This window comes from Phocoena sinus, chromosome X (assembly GCF_008692025.1).
Source record: "Phocoena sinus isolate mPhoSin1 chromosome X, mPhoSin1.pri, whole genome shotgun sequence".
Taxonomy (NCBI): Eukaryota; Metazoa; Chordata; class Mammalia; order Artiodactyla; family Phocoenidae; genus Phocoena; species Phocoena sinus.
The window spans coordinates 52,232,474-52,257,492 of NC_045784.1; positions in this window are offsets into that span (position 1 = coordinate 52,232,474).

The following is a 25,019-nucleotide window of genomic DNA, read 5'->3' on the forward strand; positions in this document are numbered from 1 at the left end:
CTTGCATTCCTATACACTAATGATGAAAAATATGAAAGAGAAATTAAGGAAACACTCCCATTTACCATGGCAACAAAAAGAATAAAATAACTTGGAATAAACCTACCTGAGGAGAAAAAAGACCTGTATGCAGAAAGCTATAAGACAATGATGACAGAAATAAAAGGTGATACAAGAAGATGGAGAGATATACCATGTTCTTTGATTGGAAGAATCAACATTGTGAAAGTGACTATACTACCCAAAGCAATCTACATATTCAATGCAATCCACACCAAACTACCAATGCCATTTTTCACAGAACTAGAACAAAACATTTCACAATTTGTATGGAAACACAAAAGACCCGGAATATCCAAAGCAATCTTGAGAACAAAATACAGAGCTGGAGTACTCAGGATCCCAGACTTCAGACTGTACTTCAAAGCTACAGTTATCAAGACAGTATGATACTGGAAGAAAAACAGAAATATCAATCAATGGAAGAGGATAGAAAGCCAGAGATAAATCCACGTACATATGGTCACCTTAATTTTGATAAAGGAGGCAAGAATATACAATGGAGAAAAGACAGAATCTTCAATAGTGATGCTTAGACAACTGGACAGCTACATGTATAATAATGAAATCAGAACACTCCTCAACACCATACACAAAATTAAACTCAAAATGGATTAAAGACATAAACGTAAGGCCAGACACTATCAAGCTCTTAGAGGAAAACATAGGAAGAACACTCTATGACATAAATTACAGGAAGATCCTTTTTGACCCACCTCCTAGAGAAATGGAAATAAAAACAAGAATAAACTAATGGGACCTAGTGAAACTTAAAAGCTTTTGCATAGCAAAGGAACCCATAAACAAGACAGAAAGGCCACCCTCAGAATCTTTGCAAATGAAGCAGCTGACAAAGGATTAATCTCCAAAATTTACAAGCAGCTCATGCAACTCAATATCAGAAAAACAAACAACCCAATCCAAACCTGCACAGAAGACCTAAACAGACATTTCTCCAGAGAAGATATGCACATTGCCAACAAACATATGAAAGGATCCTCAACATCACTAATCATTAGAGAAATGCAAATCCAAGCTACAATGAGGTATCACCTCACACCAGTCAGAATGGCCATCCTCAAAAAATCTACAAACAATAATTGCTGCAGAGAGTGTGGAGAATAGGGAACCCTCTTGCACTGTGGGTGGGAATATAAATTAATACAGCCACTATGGAGAACAGTATGGAGGTTCCTTAAAACCTAAAACTAAAACTATCATATGACCCAGCAATCCCACTACTGGGCATATACCCTGAGAAAACCATAATTCAAAAAGACATGTACCATGACATTCTTTTCAGCTCTATTTACAGTAAGCAGGACACGGAAGCAACCTAAGTGTCCATCAACAGTTGAATGGATAAAGAAGATGTGGCACATATATACAATGGAATATTACTCAGCTATTTAAAGAAACAAAATTGTGTTATTTGTAGTGAGGTGGATGGACCTAGAGTCTATCATACAGAGTGAAGTAAGTCAGAAAGAGAAAAACAAATACCTTATGTGAACACATATATATGGAATCGAAAAAAAAAAAAAAGGTCTGCGGAACCTAGGGGCAGGACAGGAATAATGACGCAGACGTAGAGAATGGACTTGAGGACACAGGGAGGAGGTAAGGTAACCTGGGATGAAGTGAGAAAGTGGCATGTACATATATACACTACCAAATGTAAAATAGATAGCTAGTGGGAATCAGCCACATAGCCCAGGGAGATCAGCTCAGTGCTTTGCGACTACCTAGAGGGGTGGGATAAGGAGGATTAGAAGGAGAAGCAAGAGGGAGGGTTATTCGAATATATGTATATTTATAGCTCATTCACTTTTTTTAAACCAGCAACTAGCACACCATTGTAAAGCAATTATACTCAAATAAAGATGTTAAAAAATTTTTCTTAGCACCAATTGGCATTCCACATGTAAATTAATACTAATACACATTTATATATAACTGTAGAACATTTTATTAACAATTATAATGATTGTGCCTTCTAAAATGTCCCCAGGAAATTAGTCTCCTGGGGAAGAGAACAAGGTTTTTTCACAAGGGCAAGCTCTCCATTTAAGAGATTTTTTTATGTTCCCAGGAAGACAGTAAAGAGTATGATTCTTGTAAATATCAATAAAGTGTTTTTTGACTACTCTGGGATATATTTTACGTAGTTGAAAAGCTACCTATTCCTATAAATCTACAAATAAAGTAATTTTTTATTAGAATCTTTGAGCCTGAAGCACGATTAAATGAAGAATGTGTCAAAACATTGTTAAGGGGACAGTTGGAGCCTCAGGTAGACAATTGAGTAAGTTAATCACAGGAAGGTCCAATTGGATTATTAAACTTAAGATGTCTTCAGTCTCTCCTCTAGCTCTCCTGGAGAAACAAATGAGTAATGAGAAAATGTCAGGAACCCAATTTTGGAATATCTCTCTCTTATAATTTCAGAGAGTGATAGTCATCTAAACAAAAAAAAGTTGTATTTTCTATGCTTCTAAACAAGAAAACCTCATTAACTCAGTCTAGTCTGAAATCAACTTGAGGATAATTTCACTTCAATTAGTGTTTACCTTTTCATTTCTGAAAGAATGTACAGATATATTGATCTGGGTTCAGAAACACAACCAATAGGAGATATATATATGAAAGGAGATTTATTACAAGGAACTAGCTCATGCAATTATGGAGGCTGAGTCCCACAGTCTGCCATCTGCAGGCTGGATACCCAGAAAAGCTGGTGGTATAACTCCTGTTGTAGTCCGCAGACCTGAGAACCAGGGGAACTGATAGTGTAAATCCCAGTCCAGGGACAAGAGAAGACCAATGCCCTAGCTCAAGCGTGCAGGCAATAAGGGAATGAATCTTACCTCCTTCCACATTTTTTTCTATTCATAATCTCAATGGATAGGTTGATGTTCACCCACATTGGGGAGGGCAATCTGCTTCACTGAGTCCGTCAATTAAAACATCTGGAAACTCCCTCACAGAAACACCCAGAAATAACATTTAATCTGGGCACCCTGTAGCCCAATCAAGTTGACATATAAAATTAGCCATCACAACTGAGGAATGTATAAAATCTAGAGCCTTGTTTTCTAGGCTTGCTTTCACAGTGTGATCTTGGAAGTCACTTAGTTTGGAAATCACTGTAGTCATCAGTTTTCTTTTCCATTAAATTAGTTGAGTGGATTGAATAATTTTCATGGGTCTTTGGTTTTCTAATAGTCTATAATTCTGTGATTCCGAGAGCAATTTTTCCTAGACCAAACCATGGAAACCCTTAGAAGAGCCTCTGGTTGTCTGGGGTTTGCTGGGCAAGCCAGAGTTTGTTAGAAAGATTAATTATTTAAGAATCTAATCATTTAGGGGACTTCCCCAGTGGTCCAGTGGTAAAGAATTTGCCTTCCAATGCAGCGGACGTGGGCTCCATCCCTGGTCGGGTAACTAACATCCCACATGCCACGGGGCAACTAAGCCCACGTGCATCACAACTACTTAGCTCACGTGCCTCGACAAGAGAGCCCGTGTGCCACAAACTACAGAGTCCACGTGCCCTGGACCCCGCACACCACAAGTAGAGAGAGAAAAACCCGCACACCACAACTAGACAAGCCCACGCGCCACAACAGAGAGCCCACACACCGCAAAGTAAAAGATCCTGCATGCCTCAACGAAGATTCCACGTGCTGCAACTAAGACCCGACGCAGTCAAAAAATAAAATAAGTAAAAGAATCTAATCATTTAAAGCACATTAACATGTGTATTGTCTGAATTCAAGTACTTAGGGCAAGAACACCTCCACTTTCTGATACCTTTACCTCTGTGAACACAGCTGAGAAATAGAAATTAAACAAAATATACCTCTGTGAAAACCAAATATTTCCTGTACTAAGATTCACAAAACGCACTCAAAGGAGAGCTGAGACAAGTCATTAAAAAATGAGCTAATCCCTCTTACTAACTTCAACTAATTAATAGTAGCTGCCTGGTTTGTGTTCAGAAGAAATTTAAAGGCCTTAAGTTGACTCTATAGGAAAAGATGTCATGATCAATTGGCAATTTGTCCCATTGACAAGAGATGTGCTATGGTAGCAAATATGCTCTATATCTTCACATGGAGCTTAGTCTTAATTCACACATAATTTTAGTAAATGTAATTATTTAATTTCCTAGCCTATAGCAGAGTGGAAAACATAATTTAGAAGAGCAGAAGGGTTGCTAAAGTCGGCCCACTGTAAGAGGCAAAAGGTAGCAGCTAAAAGTAAGGATATAAACTTGATATTATTGTAGTCATAGATCAAAATTGCAACAAGATTTTATATAAAGTGTACTGGTCCTACAAACCACAGGACTGAAAGTGTCATTCTATTATGTTTAGTTTGGTAATTGAAATGTTATTGGTAGCCCTGAGTTATCATGAAAAGGGTAGAATTATGTTTACTATACTCTGATAAATAAAATATAAATTCCTAAGCTTTGTATATTAGGCCTAATTCATATCCTTCTCCAGATATCTAAAACATCCTCCAGCTATACAAGTTCCTTGGTGGTCCCAAAGTATGTCTTTCTTCCTTTCAGCTCAGGGCATTTTAAAATATTGTTTCATCTGCCTATAACACCTTTCTTCATTTGCATGACTAAAGTTTATCTATATTTCATGATTCAGCTCCATGGGTTAATACCTCTGAGATGCATTTCCTGGCAGCATCTCACAATCTTACCACACCCCACAACAGCACACTTGGCCCTAGTGTGAGATTGTACCTCTTGCCCTCTGCCACCCCAGCAAGAAATCACTGGTTGTCTCATCTTGCTGTCTGAATTAGACTGTAAGCTTGTTGAGATCAAGGGACTTATCTTACTCATCTCCCTCTCTTCAGTAACTAGCCAACCCACAAATGCTATATTTCTTAAATGAATTAAAATTAAAACAGTTCACAAGGCTTAGGCATTTTCAAGATTTTGTAGTGCTGATAAATTTGCCATTATATAAATACTGTTGCTATTTATTTAGAACTTAGTCCATTGACCTGTTAAGGCTGACTCAAGAAAACTTCTATTAGAAAGTATTTTGCTAAAAGTTTGTTCCAGTCACTTCATGTTGTTAAAATTCCTGTGCATTCTAAGATGCATTCCTTGTACTAGTCTGAACATTCCACAGTTGTTCTAAATTGCTGAATTATAGTATAAATGTGATAAAGCTTTTTCATTCACTAATTCCAAAAACACTTAATGACTATCTGTCATGTATCAGGCACTATGCTAGGCCCTAGGTATGAAGTGATGAGTAAGATGACCACTCATCCTACCCTTATAAAGATTACAAGCCATTTATGCTCTCTGTTAATTGAAATAAATTAACAAAATAAACTCCAAATACAGTAACAGACATAACTTGAATTCAAATAGCTCCTTGTTTTCGACAGGCTTAGAAAATTACAAATACCAAAAGAACAATCCTATGAGGTATAATTGTTCTGATTTTATAGATGAGGCAATTAAGTCTCGGAAATGTTAGCTAACTTGCCCAAGGTCATACAGCTGGAAGGTAGTGGGGCATAGATTCAAACCTAGGAATATGTGGGTCCAAAGTCTATTCACTTTCCCAATCATTGTGGCCCATTCATAATTACATGGAAAAAAAATGGACCATATATGTGTACAGTGTGACATAATATTTGTAAATATCTTTATACTCTGAGAATTTCCTTGGAACTAATTGGTTTCACCTTTACTAATTTGCACCTAAAAGATTATAAATAATCAATTTGGCAACAATTATTTTTTAATACTTATACAATTTCTATAAATAAATATCTACAAATACTTGTTCAATAAGAATGTTGTCTCCATTTCCCTATATTATCTTTAATCACAGTATAAGACTTCATAATTAGTTGTCTAACACTCATTCCTTTTTGCTTTTTTATTTTTTTTTAAGAAATAGATCCTCTGTTCATGTAGACATCATTAAGGTTGTGAGTGAATGTCAGTGAACGTCTTTCATGTCTAAATCTAGTATCTAATTGTCTTAACTGGCAGACATTTTCTGAATTTGCTGATACTTTGGCTGTTTTAGAAAGAGTATCATTAAATATTTCCTTATTTGCATGAAATGCCACACATAACACTTAAGGGCCAATATTTATATTTTATATATAAATTTGAACACATATATCTTTATTTATACTTGTCTGGCTAGGCTCATTTGCATATTTTGTGGTCTGTAATGAAAAGACTGATTTTTATTAGCTGTAAAAACCACTGCTTTCCACATTCACTGCCCCTTCAGAAGGGGATTCCTTGTCCATAGCCCAACTGAAGGAAGTGACCTGGAGCTATTTCTTGGGCAAAGTTGCCCACATACTGTACTATGTGGTTTCTCCTTGCTCCCTTCTCCATATAAGATTATATGAGGGATGGGCACAAGCCCAGAAGTACCCAGTGAGTTGACTGCCAACAACCTGTGAGTTGATTAAGTTATATGACCAACTTATATGTGAGATAAAGGGAAAATTGGCTTCTCTACATCTGATAGACAGGTGGTAATATAAATACATTTCAGGTCATATAATGAGACAAGAAATTCTCCATAACTTTATCTTCTTAAATAAACACACTGGTCACATACCAGTGTCTCCAACATTCTACAGAAGCCCAAACTCACAACAGAACTTGTTGCAGCTTAGAGACACTTTAGGCCCCAGTGATATGTGCCTTAAAATAAAGGATGTGCCTAACTTTTTAAAATTAATCATCAGAAGCACCAGACTATAAACTGGGCCTTACTGACACTATAGAGAAAGCATCAACATCGTAGACTCTAAATTTTGCAAGGGCTTCAGTACACATCCTAGAGGGAATGCCCATATAAACTGTTTTCTCTTCGTGCCCAAGGCACTAACCTATTACATGAGTTCTTTATAATTCTCAGTCACATCAATCCTTTGAGAATGCCTTCTGAGGCTGAAAGATATGCAGTTATACTTGAACTGACTGTGAGTAAATTTATGGACTCATACTAAGTACAAAGAAGTTTCTCAGACATGCAGACAGACAACAGGTACATGAAGAGATGCTTAACATCACTAATCATCAAGGAAATGCAAATCAAAACCATAATGAGGTATCATCACACACATGCTACTATCAAAAAGTCAATAAATAGGGCTTCCCTGGTGGTGCAGTGGTTGAGAGTCCGCCTGCCGATGAAGGGGACACGGTTTCTTGCCCCGGTCTGGGAAGATCCCACATGCCGTGGAGTGGCTGGGTCCCTGAGCCATGGCCGCTGGGCCTGCACGTCCGGAGCCTGTGCTCCACAACGGGAGAGGCCACAACAGTGAGAGGCCCGTGTATCAGAAAAAAAAGTCAATAAATAATAAGTGTTGATGAGGATGTGGTGAAAAGGGAACCTTTATGCACTGTTGGTGGGAATGTAAATTGGTCCATCCACTATGGAAGACAGTTTGGAGGTTTCTTAAAAAGTTAAAAATATAACTACTATATGATCCAGCAATTAAACTTCTGGGTACTTATCCACAGAAAACCAAAACAGTAACTCAAAAAGATACATAAATCCCCATGTTCATTGCAGCATTATTTTTGATAAGGATAGAAACAAATTAAATGCCCATCAATAGATGAATGAATTAAGATATGGTGTGTGTATGTATACATATATATATATGTAAATATATATATATAATTCAACCATTAAAAAATGAAATTTTGCCATTTGAAAAAACATGGATGGAACTCGAGGGTGTTATACTAAGTGAAATAAGTCAGGCAGAAATACAAGTACCATATGATCTCACTTATATGTGAAATATAAAACAAGAAACAAAAAACAAAACCAAGCTCATAGATATAGAGAACATATTGGTAGTTGCCAGAGGTGGAGAGTGGGGGTGGGCAGTATGGAAAAAGGGGGTCAAAAGGTAAAATCTTCCAGTTATGAAATAAGTAAGTCATGGGTATGTAATGTACAGCATGATGACTGTAGTTAGTAATACTGTATTGCGTAATTGAAAGTTGCTGAGAGAGTGAAACTTAAAAGTCCTCATCACAAGAAAAAAGTTTGTAACTATGTATGGTGATGGATGTTAACTAGACTTATTGTGGTGATTATTTTGCATTATATACAAATATCGAATTATTATGATATACACCTGAAACTAATGTAATGTTATATGTCAATTATAACTCAATAACAGTTTCACACAATAACATAACACTTCATTTTTCAAAATTGATAATAATAATTGGATAAGATTATTATCAGTAAGAATAAGAATATTTAACACTTATCTAACACAGACACTCTTTTGTAATTGAGTTATAATTAACATACAATATTATATTAGTTTCAGGTGTACAGCACAGTGATTCAATATTTTTATACATTATTAAATGATCACCACAATAAGACTAGTTACCATCCATCACCATACAACGTTGTTACAGTATCACTGATTGTATTCCCTATGTTACATTCAAATGACTTATGCATTTTATAGCTGGCAGTTTATACCTTTTAATCCCTTTTGATTGTCAGTCCCCCAACCTCCAGCCCTCTGGCAACAACCCGTTGGTTCTCTTTACCTGTAAGTCTGTTTGCTTGTCCATTCTCTTTGATTTTTAGATTCCACATATAAGTGAAATTATATGGTATTTTTTTTCAACCTTTGTCTTACTTAGCAGAGTATGTTCAAGGTCCATCCAAGTTGTTGCAAATGGCAAGGTGTCACTCTTCTTTATGGCTGAATAATATTCCATTGTATGTACATAATGTATCCCCCTTATTCATTCATCTATGGATGGACACTTAGGTTGCTTCCACACCTTGTATATTGTAAGTAGTGCTGCAATAAATATAGGGATATGTATATCTCTTTGAAGTAGTACTTTCATTATCTTCAGATAAATGTCTAGAAATGGAATTGCTGGATTATATGGTCGTTCTATTTTTTGTTTTTTGAGGAACTGTCATACTGTTTTCCACAGTGGCTTCACTGATTTATGTTCCCACCACCAGTGCTCAAGGGCTCCCTTTTCTCCACATCTTCATTAACACTTGCTATTACTTGTCTTTTTGATAATAGCCATTCTGAAAAGTATGAGGTGGTATCTCATTGGGTTCTGATTTGCATTTCCTTGATAATTAGAGATGTTGAGCAATTTTTCATATGCCTGTTGGTCATCTGTATGTCTTCTTTGGAAAACTGTCAATTCAGGTCCTCTCTGCATTTTTTTTTTTTTTTTTTGTGGTACGCGGGCCTCTCACTGTTGTGGCCTCTCCCGCTGCAGAGCACAGGCTCCGGACGTGCAGGCTCAGCGGCCATGGCTCACAGGCCCAGCCACTCTGCGGCACGTGGGATCTTCCCGGACTGGGGAGCGAACCCGTGTCCCCTGCATCGGCAGGCGGACTCCCAACCACTGCGCCACCAGGGAAGCCCCTCTCTGCATTTTTAATTGGGTTATTTTTTGATACTGAATTGTACTGAATATCAACCCCTTACTGAATATACTGTTAACACATATCATTTCCCATTCAGTAGATTACTTTCTTGTTTTGTTAGTGGTATCCTTCACTGTACAAAGCCTTTTAGTTTAATAGTCCTATTTGCATATTTTTGCTTTTGTTGCCCTTGTCCAAGGAGACATTGCTAAAAATATTACTGATAAGACTGATTTCAAAGAGGTTACTGCCCATGTTTTCGTATAAGATTTTTTTTTTATTTCAGGTCTTACATTTAAGTCTTTAATTCATTTTGAATTTATTTTTGTATAGGGTGTAAGAAACTTGTCTAGTTTCATTCTTTTACATGTAGCTGTCCAATTTTCCCAACACAGTTTATTGAAGAGACTGTCCTTTCCCTATTGTATATTCCTGTCTCTCCTTTGACATAGATTAACTGACCATATAAACATGGATTTATTTCTGGACTCTACATTCTGTCCCATTGATCTTTGTATCTGTTTTTCACAAGTACTATACTGTTTTGACTACTATAGCTTTTTAGGATAGGTTCAAGTCTGGAAGCATGATACCTACAGCTTTGTTCTTCTTTCTCAATATCGCTTTGACTATTCAGGGTCTTTTATGGTTCCATACACATCTTAGGATTATTTGTTCTAGTTCTGTGAAAAATGCCATTGGTATTTTGATAGGAACTGCATTGAATCTGTAGTTTGCTTTGGGTAGTATGGACATTATAATGATATCGATTCTTCCAATCCATTAGCACAGTATATCTTTCCATTTATGTGTGTTGTTTTCAATTTCTTTCCTCAACATCTTATAGTTTTCATAGTACAGGTCTTTCACTTCCTTGGTTAGACTTATTCCTAGGCATTTTTATTGTTTTTGATGCAATTGTAAAGGAGATTATTTTCTTCATTTCTCTTTCTGAGAGCTTGTCATTAGTGTATAGAAATGCAACAGATTTCTATATATAAAATCTGTATCCTGCAACTTTACCAAATTCACACTTTAAGTATAGTCCTTCATCTTTCAAAATCACTACATAAGTACTACTACTAATAATTAACACTTATGTGACATTTATAACATGTGAGACACAGTTACAAGTGCCTTATGCACATTAACTAATTTTATACCCACAATGAGCCTAGTAAGTAGGGGTAATATTTTTATACCCATTTTACAGATGAGGAAACTGGCTATTTGAGATTTTGGGCAGGAAATGTACAAAATGAGACTGGAAGATCTTCTCATATCAGTAAAAAATAAATCTCTCAAAAACTATCAGGGAAATGTCATAAGAACTCAAGGGCCAATCTAAAAATGTTCCCAGTGGTCAAACATTGGACAATTGGACACAATAAGGATAAGAATGACCATAGATTTCAAACATTTCAAACATGATTACATCAATGAATTCATAACGACACATTAAAACATTCATTGGCGAGGAGGGTAATCAAGATAGCAGACGTAGAGCACACCTTCTCCCACAAAAACATTAAAAATAATCTACAAGTGGAATTATTCACACAGAACAGCTACTGAATGATTACAAAAGACCTCAGACTTCCAAAAAGACAAGAAAATCTCCAAGTAACCAGATAGGACAAGAGTAAAAGGAAAAGAAGGAACAGAGACAGGACCTGCACTCCAGGGAGGGAGCTGTGAAGGAGAAAAGTTTCCCGCATCCTGGGAAGGCCCCTCACCAGTGGGGAGATCAGACTAGACGGAAAGAGAGCTTCAGAGCCTAGGAGGAAAGTGCAGCAATCGATTTGTGGAAGGCAAAACGGACAGTAACCTGCACAGAAAGTTGGCACTGCAGCACTGCACTCCCCAGCCTAAGACACTCGTCTGTAAATGGGGGTGGGGGTTAGCTGCTGAAGCTCAGGCTTTAGAGGTCAGAGCCAGGGAAAGGATCAGGGTTGGCTGCACAGAAACAGCTTGAAGAAGCTGGGCTGTGGGAACTGAGGGTGTACTAGGGAGAAGCCTCAGCACACCAGATAGGTAAGGTGCCATTATTGGGGGGCACATGAGGAGAGAGACAGAACCACAAGGAGAGAGATGGAACCACCATAAGAGCTTCTTTTCCTATGAGTGCTCCCAGACAATGGGAGCTCTGGGGGCAGGCATGAGTTGCCACCCCACCATCCTGGGCTCCAGAGGCGGAGATGAGCTGCTGCTATGAGACCTGTGAGTAGGTGGCAGGCCCTGGTCCTACTGTCCCAGGAGGACATGGATAACACCCACCCCTAGGAAATCCACAAGCAGGCATGAGGCCCTGCCCTCACTGTCCCAGGAAGTTGTTGGTAACACCCACCCTTAAGAAATTTGCAAGCAAGTGACAGGCCCTGCCCTCTGCTGTCCTGGGAGTGCACAAATAGCACCCACTCCTAGTAAATCCACGAGCAGGTACCAGACCCTGGCACCACTGTCCTGGAAAGGTGCAGATAGCACACGTCCTTAGGAAATCCTCTTAAAGGTGCCAATCCCTGCCCCCACTGTCCCAGAACGTCACAGATAGTACCTGTCCCTAGGAAATCTGCAAGTAGACACCAGGCCCTGCCCCTGCTGTCCTGGGAAGGTGCAGAGATTACCCCCCCTAGGAAATCTGTGAGAAGGTACCAGGACCCACCTCTGCTGTCCTGGGAGTGTGAAGGGCTGCTGTACCTTCACACCACATATCAAGGTGATAATGGACAGCACATGCTGAGGAAAGAGGTAGCAAGCATCCAAACTAAACATAGCACATTGATTATGGAAAAGAGGATGGAGTAGAAGGACTTGAGCTCATCTTCCCTCACAAAAACACCAAAATAACAACTAACTGCTGAACAACCACTGATGAAAAAGAAAGGGACCTACCAAAAATATATATTACATTCACATAAAAACAAGTCACAATGAGATTGCAGGAGGGGTGCTTTGGCAACATAATCAAATCCCATACCCACCACATGGGCAACCCACAAAATGGAAAATAATTTTTTGCAGAGGTTCTCCCAAAAGAATTAGACTATTGAGCCTGTCATTAGGCTCCACAGCCTGAGAGTCTTGCATTGGGAAGAAGAATTCCAAAAATATTTGGCTTTGAAGGCCAGCGGGGCTTGAGTGCAGGAGCTGCACATGACTGGGGGAAACAGGGACTCCATTCTTGGAGGGTGAAAACAATGGTGCACATACACTGGGACCCAGCACAAAGCAGTGACTTGATAGGAACCAGGGCTGGATCTACCTACAAGTCTTAGAGAGTCTCCTGGGGAGACAGGAGTCAGTTGCGGCTCCCTGGGGGGAGGGGGCAAAGATACTGGTAGCAGAGGCACCAGAGAATATTGATCAGCACGAGCTCTCCTGGAGGTTGCCATTTCAGATTCAAGACCTGGCCCTACCCAACAGCCTGTAGGCTGTAGAGCTGGAACACCTCAGGCCAAACAACCAGCAGGATAGGAACACATCAACCCACTAGCAGACAGGGTGCCTAAAGCCATACAGCGCTCACAACCACCTATAAACACACCACCTGACACAGCCCTGGCCACAAGAGGGACAAGACCCACCTCCACCCACCTGTGGGAAGGCACCAGTCCCTCCCACCAAGAAGCCTCCACAGCATCAGGACCAACCTCACCCACCAGAGGGCAGACATCAGAAGCAAGAGGAGCTACAAACCTCCAGCCAGTGGAAAGGAGTCCACAAACACAGAAAGTTAGACAAAATGAGACAGCAGAGAAATATATTTCAGATGAAGGAACAAGATAAAATCCCACAGGAACAAATAAATGAAGAGAAGATAGGTAAATTACATGAAAGAAAATTGAGAGTAAGGATAGCAAAGATGATCCAAGATCCCAGCAAAAGAATGGAGGCACAAGAATGGAGAAGTTACAAGAGATATTTAACAAAGAGCTAGAATATTTAGAGAATAAACAAAAAGAGATGAGCAATAAAATATCTGGAATAAAAAATACACCAGAAGGAATCAATAGCAGAATAACTGAGGCAGAAAAAGGAAAAAGTGAGCTGGAAGACAGAATGGTGGAAATCACTGCTATGGAACAGAATAAAGAAAAAAGAATGAAAAGAAATGAGGACAGTCTCAGAGACCTCTGGGACAATAAACACAACAGTTGCATTATGGGGGTCCTAGAAGAAGAGAGGGAGAAAGGGCCTGAGAAAATATATGAAGAGATTGTAGATTAAAACTTCCCTAAGAAGATGGCAGAAGAGTAAGACGCGGAGATCGCCTTCCTCACCACGGATACACCAGAAATACATCCACACGTGGAACAACTCCTACAGAACTCCTACTGAAGGCTGGCAGAAGACCTCAGACCTCCCAAAAGGCAAGAAACTCCCCACGTACCTGGGTAGGGCAAAAGAAAAAAAGAAAAAACAGAGACAAAAGAATAAGGACGGCACCTGCACCAGTGGGAGGGAGCTGTGAAGGAGGAAAAGTTTCCACACACTAGGAAGACCCTCCGCGGGCGGAGACTGTGGGAGGCGGAGGGGGGAGTTTTGGAACCGCGGAGTAGTGCACAGCGACGGGTGCGGAGGGCAAAGCGGGGAGATTCCTGCACACACGATCGGTGCTGACCAGCACTCACCAACCCGAGAGGCTTGTCTGCTCACCCGCCGGGGCGGGCAGGGCTGCGAGCTGAGGCTCAGGTTTTGGTTTTGGATGGAGCTCAGGGAGAGGACTGCCTGAAGGGGTTAGTGCACCACGACTAGCCGGGAGGGAGTTCGGGGAAAAGCCTGCACCTGCCGAAGAAGCAAGAGACTTTTTCTTCCCTCTTTGTTCCCTGGTGCGCGAGGAGAGGGGTTTAAGAGCGCTGCTTAAAGGATCTCCAGAGAAGGGCGCGAGCCGCGGCTAAAAGCGCGAACCCCAGAGACGGGCGTGAGCCGCGGCTAAAAGCACGAACCCCAGAGACGGGCGCGAGCCGCAGCTGAAAGCGCAAACCCCAGAGATGGGCGCGAGCCGCGGCTAAAACCGCGGACCCCAGAGACGGGCGGGAGACGCTAAGGCTGCTGCTGCCGCCACCAAGGGGCCTGTGTGCGAGCACAGGTCACTCTCCACACCACTCTTCCGCGGAGCCTGTGCAGCCCGCCACTGCCAGGTTCCCGGGATCCAGGGACAACTTCCCCGGGACAACGCATGGCGGGCCTCAGGCTGGTGCAACGTCACGCCGGCCTCTGCCGCAACGTCACGCTGCCTCTGCCACCGCAGGCCCGCCCCGCACGCAGTGCCCCTCCTAACCCCATCCCCCAACCCCCGGCCTGAGTAAGCCGGAGGCCCCGAATCAGCAGCTCCTTTAACCCCGTCCTGTCTGAGCGAAAAAACAAACGCCCTCCAGCGACCTACACGCAGAGGCAGGGCCAAATCCAAAGCTGAGCTCCTGTGAGCTGTGAGAACAAAGAAGAGAAAGGGAAATCTCTCCCAGCAGCCACAGAAGCAGCGGATTAAAGCTCCACAATCAACTTGATATACCCTGCATCTGTGGAATACCTGAATAGACAAGGAATGATCCCAAATTGAAGAGGTGGACTTTAGGAGCGAGATCTATGATTTTTTTCCCTTTTCCTCTTTTTGTGAATGTGTACGTGTATGCTTCTGTGTGAGATCTTGTCTGTATACTCTTGCTTCCACCATTTGTCCTAGGACTCTATCCGTCCATGATTTTTTTTTAAAAATTCTTTTTCTTAATAATTAAGTTTAATTGTAAAAAATTTATTATACTTTACCTTCGTTCTTTCTTTCTTTCCTTCCTTCCTTCCCTCCTTTAGACAACGAATCACCTCAAATTGAGGAGGTGGTCTCAGGGAACAGGATCTATGATTTTTCCCCCTTTACCTCTTTTTGTGAAGGTGTATGTGTATGCTTCTGTGTAAGATTTTCTCTGTATAGCTTTGCTTCCAACATTTGCCCTAAGGTTCTATCCGTCCCTTTTTTTTTTTTTCTAAATATTTTTTAATTCAATAACTATATTATACTTTATTTTATTTTTACTGTATCATCTTTCTTTCTGTCTTTTTTCCTTCTTTCCCTCCTTCCTTCCTTCCTCCCTCCCTCCCTCCCTCCTTCCTTTCTTTGCTTCTCTGCTTCTTTCTTCCTTCCTTCCTTTCCTCCTTTCCTTCTTTCTTTACTCATACTTCTACTAATTCTCCCTACTTTTTCTCCCTTTTATTCTGAGCTGTGTGGATGAAAGGTTCTTGGTGCTCCAGCCAGGAGTCAGGGCTCTGCCTCTGAGGTAAGAGAGCCAACTTCAGGACACTGGTCAACAAGAGACCTCCCAGCTCCACATAATGTTAAACGGTGGAAATATCCCAGAGACCTCCATCTTAACACCAGCACCCAGCTTCACTCAACGACCAGCAAGCCACAGTGCTGGACAACCTATGCCAAACAACTAGCAAAACAGGAACACAACCCCACCCATTAGCAGAGAGGCTGCCTAAAATCATAATAAGGCCACAGACACCCCAAAACACACCACCAGACGTGAACCTGCCCACTAGAGAGACAAGATCCAGCCTCATCCAGCACAACACAGGCACTAGTCCCCTCCACCAGGAAGCCTACACAACCCACTGAAACAACCTTAGCCACTGGAGACAGACATCAAAAACAACGGGAACTACGAAAGTGCAGCCTGCAAAAAGGAGACCCCAAACACAGTAAGATAAGCAAAATGAGAAGACAGAAAAACACACAGCAGATGAAGGAGCAAGATAAAAACCCACCAGACCTAACAAATGAAGAGAAAATAGGCAATCTACCTGAAAAAGAATTCAGAATAATGATAGTAAGGATGATCCGAAATCTTGGAAGTAGAATGGACAAAATGCAAGAAACAGTTAACAAGGACCTACAAGAACTAAAGATGAAACAAGCAACGATGAACAATGCAATAAATGAAATTAAAACCACTCTAGATAGGATCAATAGCAGAATAACTGAGGCAGAAGAACGGATAAGTGACCTGGAAGATAAAGTAGTGGAAATAACTACTGCAGAGCAGAATAAAGAAAAAAGAATGAAAAGAACTGAGGACAGTCTCAGAGAGCTCTGGGACAACATGAAACGCACCAACATTCGAATTATAGGGGTTCCAGAAGAAGAAGAAAGAAAGAAAGGGACTGAGAAAATATTTGAAGAGATTATAGTTGAAAACTTCCCTAATATGGGAAAGGAAATAGTTAATCAAGTCCAGGAAGCACAGAGAGTCCCATACAGGATAAATACAAGGAGAAACACGCCAAGACAATATTAATCAAACTGTCAAAAATTAAATACAAAGAAAGCATATTAAAAGCAGCAAGGGAAAAACAACAAATAACACACAAGGGAATCCCCATAAGGTTAACAGCTGATCTCTCAGCAGAAACCCTACAAGCCAGAAGGGAGTGGCAGGACATACTGAAAGTGATGAAGGAGAAAAGCCTGCAACCAAGACTACTCTACCCAGCAAGGATCTCATTCACATTTGATGGAGAAATTAAAACCTTTACAGACAAGCAAAAGCTGAGAGAGTTCAGCACCACCAAACCAGCTTTACAACAAATGCTAAAGGAACTTCTCTAGACACGAAACACAAGAGAAGGAAACGACCTATAGTAGCGAACCCAAAACAATATATAAAATGGGAATGGGAACATACATATCGATAATTACATTAAATGTAAATGGACTAAATGCTCCCACCAAAAGACACAGATTGGCTGAATGGATACAAAAACAAGACCCTTATATATGCTGTCTACAAGAGACCCACTTCAGACCTAGAGACACATACAGACTGAAAGTAAGGGGATGGAAAAAGATATTCCATGCAAATGGAAACCAAAAGAAAGCTGGAGCAGCAATTCTCATATCAGACAAAATAGACTTTAAAATAAGGACTATTAAAAGGGACAAAGAAGGACACTACATAATGATAAAGGGATCGATCCAAGAAGAAGATATAACAATTGTAAATATTTATGTACCCAACATAGGAGCACCTCAATACATAAGGCAAATACTAACAACCATAAAAGGGGAGATCGACAGTAACACATTCATAGTAGGGGACTTTAACACCCCACTTTCACCCATGGACAGATCATCCAAAATGAAAATAAATAAGGAAATACAAGCTTTAAATGATACATTAAACAAGATGGACTTAATTGATATTTATAGGACACTCCATCCAGAAACAACAGAATACACATTTTTCTCAAGTGCTCATGGAACATTCTCCAGGATAGATCATATATTGGGTCACAAATCAAGCCTTGGTAAATTTAAGAAAACTGAAATTGTATCAAGTATCTTTTCCGACCACAATGCCATGAGACTAGATATCAATTACAGGAAAAGATCTGTAAAAAATACAAACACATGGAGGCTAAACAATACACTACTTAATAATGAAGTGATCACTGAAGAAATCAAAGAGGAAATTAAAAAATACCTAGAAACAAATGACAATGGAGACACAACGACCCAAAACCTATGGGATGCAGCAAAAGCAGTTCTAAGGGGGAAGTTTATAGCAATACAAGCCCACCTTAAGAAGCAGGAAACATCTCGAATAAACAACCTAACCTTGCACCTCAAGCAATTAGAGAAAGAAGAACAAAAAAACCCCAAAGCTAACAGAAGGAAAGAAATCATAAAAATCAGATCAGAAATAAATGAAAAAGAAATGAAGGAGATGATAGCAAAGATCAGTAAAACTAAAAGCTGGTTCTTTGAGAAGATAAACAAAATAGATAAACCACTAGCCAGACTCATCAAGAAAAAAAGGGAGAAGACTCAAATCAATAGAATTAGAAATGAAAAAGGAGAAGTAACAACTGACACTGCAGAAATAAAAAAAATCATGAGAGATTACTACAAGCAACTCTCTGCCAATAAAATGGACAATCTGGAAGAAATGGACAAATTCTTAGAAATGCACAACCTGCCAAGACTGAATCAGGAAGAAATAGAAAATATGAACAGACCAATCACAAGCACTGAAATTGAAACTGTGATTAAAAACCTTCCAACAAACAAAAGCCCAGGACCAGATGGCTTCACAGGTGAATTCTATCAAACGTTTAGAGAAGAGCTAACACCTATCCTTCTCAAACTCTTCCAAAGTATAGCAGAGGGAGGAACACTCCCAAATTCCTTCTATGAGGCCACCATCACCTTGATACCAAAACCAGACAAGGATGTCACAAAGAAAGAAAACTACAGGCCAATATCACTGATGAACATAGATGCAAAAATCCTCAACAAAATACTAGCAAACAGAATCCAACAGCACATTAAAAGGATCATACACCATGATCAAGTGGGGTTTATTCCAGGAATGCAAGGATTCTTCAATATACGCAAATCTATCAATGTGATAAACCATATTAACAAACTGAAGGAGAAAAACCATATGATCATCTCAATAGATGCAGAGAAAGCTTTCGACAAAATTCAACACCCATTTATGATAAACACCCTCCAGAAAGTAGGCATAGAGGGAACTTTCCTAAACATAATAAAGGCCATATATGACAAGCCCACAGCAAACATCATCCTCAATGGTGAAAAACTGAAAGCATTTCCACTCAGATCAGGAACAAGACAAGGTTGCCCACTCTCACCACTCTTATTCAACATAGTATTGGAAGTTTTAGCCACAGCAATCAGAGAAGAAAAGGAAATAAAAGGAATCCAAATCGGAAAAGAAGAATTAAAGCTGTCACTGTTTGCAGATGACATGATACTATACATAGAGAATCCTAAAGATGCTACCAGAAAACTACTAGAGCTAATCAATGAATTTGGTAAAGTAGCAGGATACAAAATTAATGCACAGAAATCTCTGGCATTCCTATATACTAATGATGAAAAATCTGAAAGTGAAATCAAGAAAACACTCCCATTTACCATTGCAACAAAAAGAATAAAATATCTAGGAGTAAACCTACCTAAGGAGACGAAAGACCTGTATGCAGAAAATTATAAGACACTGATGAAAGAAATTAAAGATGATACAAACAGATGGAGAGATATACCATGTTCTTGGATGGGAAGAATCAACATTGTGAAAATGACTCTACTACCCAAAGCAATCTACAGATTCAATGCAATCCCTATCAAACTACCACTGGCATTTTTCACAGAACTAGAACAAAAAATTTCGCAATTTGTATGGAAACACAAAAGACCCCGAATAGCCAAAGCAATCTTGAGAACGAAAAAAGGAGCTGGAGGAATCAGGCTCCCTGACTTCAGACTATATTACAAAGCAACAGTAATCAAGACAGTATGGTACTGGCACAAAAACAGAAAGATAGATCAGTGGAACAGGATAGAAAGCCCAGAGATAAACCCACGCACATATGGACACCTTATCTTTGATAAAGGAGGCAGGAATGTACAGTGGAGAAAGGACAGCCTCTTCAATAAATGGTGCTGGGAAAACTGGACAGGTACATGTAAAAGTATGAGATTAGATCACTCCCTAACACCATACACAAAAATAAGCTCAAAATGGATTAAAGACCTAAATGTAAGGCCAGAAACTATCAAACTCTTAGAAGAAAACATAGGAAGAACACTCTATGACATAAATCACAGCAAGATCCTTTCTGACCCACCTCCTAGGGTAATGGAAATAAAAACAAAAATAAACAAATGGGACCTAATGAAACTTCAAAGCTTTTGCACAGCAAAGGAAACCATAACCAAGACCAAAAGACAACCCTCAGAATGGGAGAAAACATTTGCAAATGAAGCAACTGACAAAGGATTAATCTCCAAAATTTACAAGCAGCTCATGCAGCTCAATAACAAAAAAACAAACAACCCCATCCAAAAATGGGCAGAAGACCTAAATAGACATTTCTCCAAAGAAGATATACAGAATGCCAACAAACACATGAAAGAATGCTCAACATCATTAATCATTAGAGAAATGCAAATCAAAACTACAATGAGATATCATCTCACACCAGTCAGAATGGCCATCATCAAGAAATCTAGAAACAATAAATGCTGGAGAGGGTGTGGAGAAAAGGAGACACTCTTGAACTGCTGGTGGGAATGTGAATTGGTTCAGCCACTGTGGAGAACAGTATGGAAGTTCCTTAAAAAACTACAAATAGAATTACCATATGACCCAGCAATCCCACTACTGGGCATATACCCTGAGAAAACCAAAATTCAAAAAGAGTCATGTACCAAAATGTTCATTGCAGCTCTATTTACAATAGCCAGGACATGGAAACAACCTAAGCGCCCATCATCGGATGAATGGATAAAGAAGATGTGGCACATATACACAATGGAATATTACTCAGCCTTAAAAAGAAATGAAATTGAGCTATTTGTAATGAGATGGATAGACCTAGAGTCTGTCATACAGAGTGAAGTAAGTCAGAAAGAAAAAGACAAATACCGTATGATAACACATATATATGGAATTTAAGGGAAAAAAATGTCATGAAGAACCTAGGGGTAAGATAGGAATAAAGACGCAGACCTACTGGAGAACGGACTTGAGGATATGGGGCGAGGGAAGGGTGAGTTTTGACAGGGCGAGAGAGAGTCATGGACATATACACACTAACAAACGTAGTAAGGTAGATAGCTGGGGGGAAGCAGCCGCAAGGCACAGGGATATTAGCTCGGTGCTTTGTGACAGCCTGGAAGGGTGGGATGGGGAGAGTGGGAGGGAGGGAGACGCAAGAGGGAAGACATATGGGAACATATGTATATGTATGGCTGATTCACTTTGTTGTAGAGCGGAAACTAACACACCATTGTAAAGCAATTATACCCCAATAAAGATGTTTAAAAAAAAAAAAATCTTCCCTAAGATGAGGAAGGAAACAGTCAAGTCCAGAAAGTACAGAGAGTCTCATACAAGATAAACTCAAGAAGGAGCACACTAGGAAACATATTCATTAAACTGACAAAAATTAAAGACAAAGAAAATATATTAAAAGCAGCAAGGGAAAGCAAAAAATAACATACAATGGAACCCACATAATGTTATAAGCTGATTTTTTAGCAGACACTCTGCAGGCCAGAAGTGAGTCGCATGATAATTTCAAGTGATGAAAGGGAAAAAACCTACAACCAAGAATACTCTGTACAGCAAGGCTCTTGTGCAGCTTCAACAGAAAAATCAAAAGTTTTACAGAAGAGCAAAAGCTAAGAGAATTCAGCACTACCAAACCAGTGCTACAACAAATCCTAAAGGAACTTCTTGAGGGGTAAAAGGAGAGGCCATAACTAGAATCAAGAAAATTACAAATGGGGAAGCTAAATGGTAATTGCAAAAATAAAGGTAAGAAATCATCCACAAACAAATATAATATTAAAACAAGCAATCATGAGAAAAACAGAGTGCAAATGCAGGATATTGGAAAAACATTTGAAATTAAGAGATCAGCGACTTAAAACAGTCTTCTACATATATAGACTGCTATATCAAAACATCATGGGAACCACAGACCAAAAATCTATACACACAAAAAAGAAAAAGCAATTGAAACACATCACTAAAGATAGAAATCTAATGACAAGACAATAAAACAAAAGAGGAAGAGAAGAAAAAAAGACCTTCAAAAATAAATCCAAAACAATTAACAAAATTGCAATACGAACATTCATATTGGTAATTGCTTTAAATGTAAGTGGATTAAATGCTCCAACTAAAAGACATAGATTGGATGAATGGATACAAAAATGAGACCTTGGGCTTCCCTGGTGGCGCAGTGGTTGAGAGTCCGCCTGCCGATGCAAGGGACACGGGTTCGTGCCCCAGTCCAGGAGGATCCCACATGCCGTGGAGTGGCTGGGCCCATGAGCCATGGCCACTGAGCCTGCGTGTCTGGAGTCTGTGCTCCGCAACAGGAGAGGCCACAACACTGAGAGGCCCGCATACTGCAAAAAAAAAAAAAAAAAAAAATGAGACCTTTATATGTACTGTTTACAAGAGTCTCATTTTAGATCTAGGGATACATACAGCCTGAAAGTGAAGAAATGGGAAAAAACCTGTCCCACGCAAATGACAATTGAAAGAAAGCTGAAATAGCAATACTCATATTAGACAAAACAGACATTAGAAAGTATAACAATTATAAACAGACGTGCACCCAACATAGGAGCACCTCAATATATAAGCAGATGCTAGCAGCAATTAAAGAAGAAATCGACAATAACACAATAATGGTGGGGGATGCTAATACCCCATTCTCATCATTAGATCATCCAGACAGAAAATCAATAAGGAAAAACAGGCCTTATATGACACATTAGACCAGATGGACTTAGTTGATATTTATAAAGCATTGAATGCAAAAGCAGCCGAATACACTTTCTTTTCAAGTGCACATGGAACATTCTCCAGGATAAATCACATGCTGGGCCATAAAGTGAGCTTCATTAAATTTAAGAAAACTGAAATTATATCAAGCTTCTTTTCCAACCCCAATGTTATGGGATTATAAATCAATTACAGGAAAAAGTTGTAAAAACACAAAAACATGGAGTCTAAACAATATATTACTAAACAGCCAATGGATCACTGAATAAATCAAAGAGGAAATTCAAAATACCTAGAGGCAAATACTAATGAAAACAAAACCGTCCAAAACCTTTGGGAAACAGAAAAAGCAGTTCTAAAAGGGAAGTTTATAGTGATACAAGCTTACTTCAGGAAACATGAAAAAATCTCAAATAAGCAACCTAACATTACACCTAAAGCAACTAGAGGAAGAAGCACAAACAAAACCCAAAGTTAGTAGAAGGAAAGAAATAAGAAAGATCAGAGCAGAAATAAATGAAATAGAGATGAAGACAATAAAAATGATCAATGAAATTAAAAGCTGGTTCCTTGGAAAGATAAACAAAAATGATAAACCTTTAGCCAGACTCATCAAGAAAAAAAGGAAGAGGGCTCAAATCAATAAAATTGAAATGAAAAATAAGTTACTGACATCACAAAATTACAAAGGATCATAAGAGACTACAACAAATGTCTATATATCAATAAAATGGGCAATCTAGAAGAAATGGGCAAATTCTCAGAACATACCACCTTCCACAGCTGAACTAGGAAGAAATAGAAAATATGAACAGACCAATCACAAGTAGTGAAATTGAAACCGTGATTAAAAAACTTCCAACAAACAAAAGTCCAGGACCAGATGGCTTCACAGGCATATTCTATCAAACAGAAGAGTTAACACCTATTCTTCGGAAACTCTTCCAAAAAATTGCAAAGGATGGAATATTCCCAAGGTCACTCTATGAGTGCACCAACACCCTGATACCCAAACCACACAAAGATACAACAAACCAAGAAAAATACAGGTCAATAACACTGATGAACCAAGGCACAAAAATCCTCAAAAAAGAAAAAAAAACCCTAGCAAACCAAATCCCACAATACTTTAAAAGGATGATACACCATGATGAAGTTGAATTTATCCCAAGGATGCAAGGATGCTTCAATATCCACAAATCACTGAAAGTGATACACCACATTAACAAATTGAAGAATAAAAATTATATAATCATCTGAATAGGCACAGGAAAAGCTTTTGACAAAATTCAACACCAATTTATGATAAAAGCTCTCTGGAAAGTGGGAATAGAGGGAACTTACATCAACATAATAAAGGCCATATATGACAAACTCATGGCTAACATCACTCCCAACAGGGATTATCTAAAAACAATCCCCCTAACATCAGGAACAAGACAAGAATGTCCACTCTTGCCATATTTATTCAACATAGTTTTGAAAGACCTAGCCATGGCAATCAGAGAGGAAAAAGAAATAAAAGGTATCCAAACTGGAAAAGAAGAGTAAAACTGCCTGTTTGCATATGATATTATACATGGAAATAGTAAATATGCAACAAGAAAACTACTAGAGCACAACAATGAATTAGGTTAATTTGCAGGATACAAAATTAATACACAGAAATCTCTTGCATTCCTATACACTAACAATGAAAAATCAGAAAGAGAAATCAAGGAAACGATCCCATTTACCATCACATCAAAAAGAATAAAGTACCTAGGAATAAACCTACCTAAGGAGGCAAAAGACCTTAACTCTGAAAACTGTAAGACACTGGTGAAAGAAATTGTAGATGACAAAAATAGGTGGGAGTATATACCATGTTCTTGGATTAGAAGAATCAATATTGACAAAGTGACTATACAGTCCAAGGCAAACTACAGATTCAATGCAATCCTATCAAATTAACAATGACATTTTTTACAGAACTAGAACAAAACATTTTTAATTTACATAGAAACACAAAAGACCCTGAATAGCCAAACCAATCCTGAGAAAGAAAAATGGAGCTGGAGAAATCAGACTCCCTGGCTTCAAATTATACTACAAAGCTACAATCATCAAAACAGTATAGTACTGGCACAAAAACAGAAATATAGGTCAATGCAACAGGATAGAAAACCCA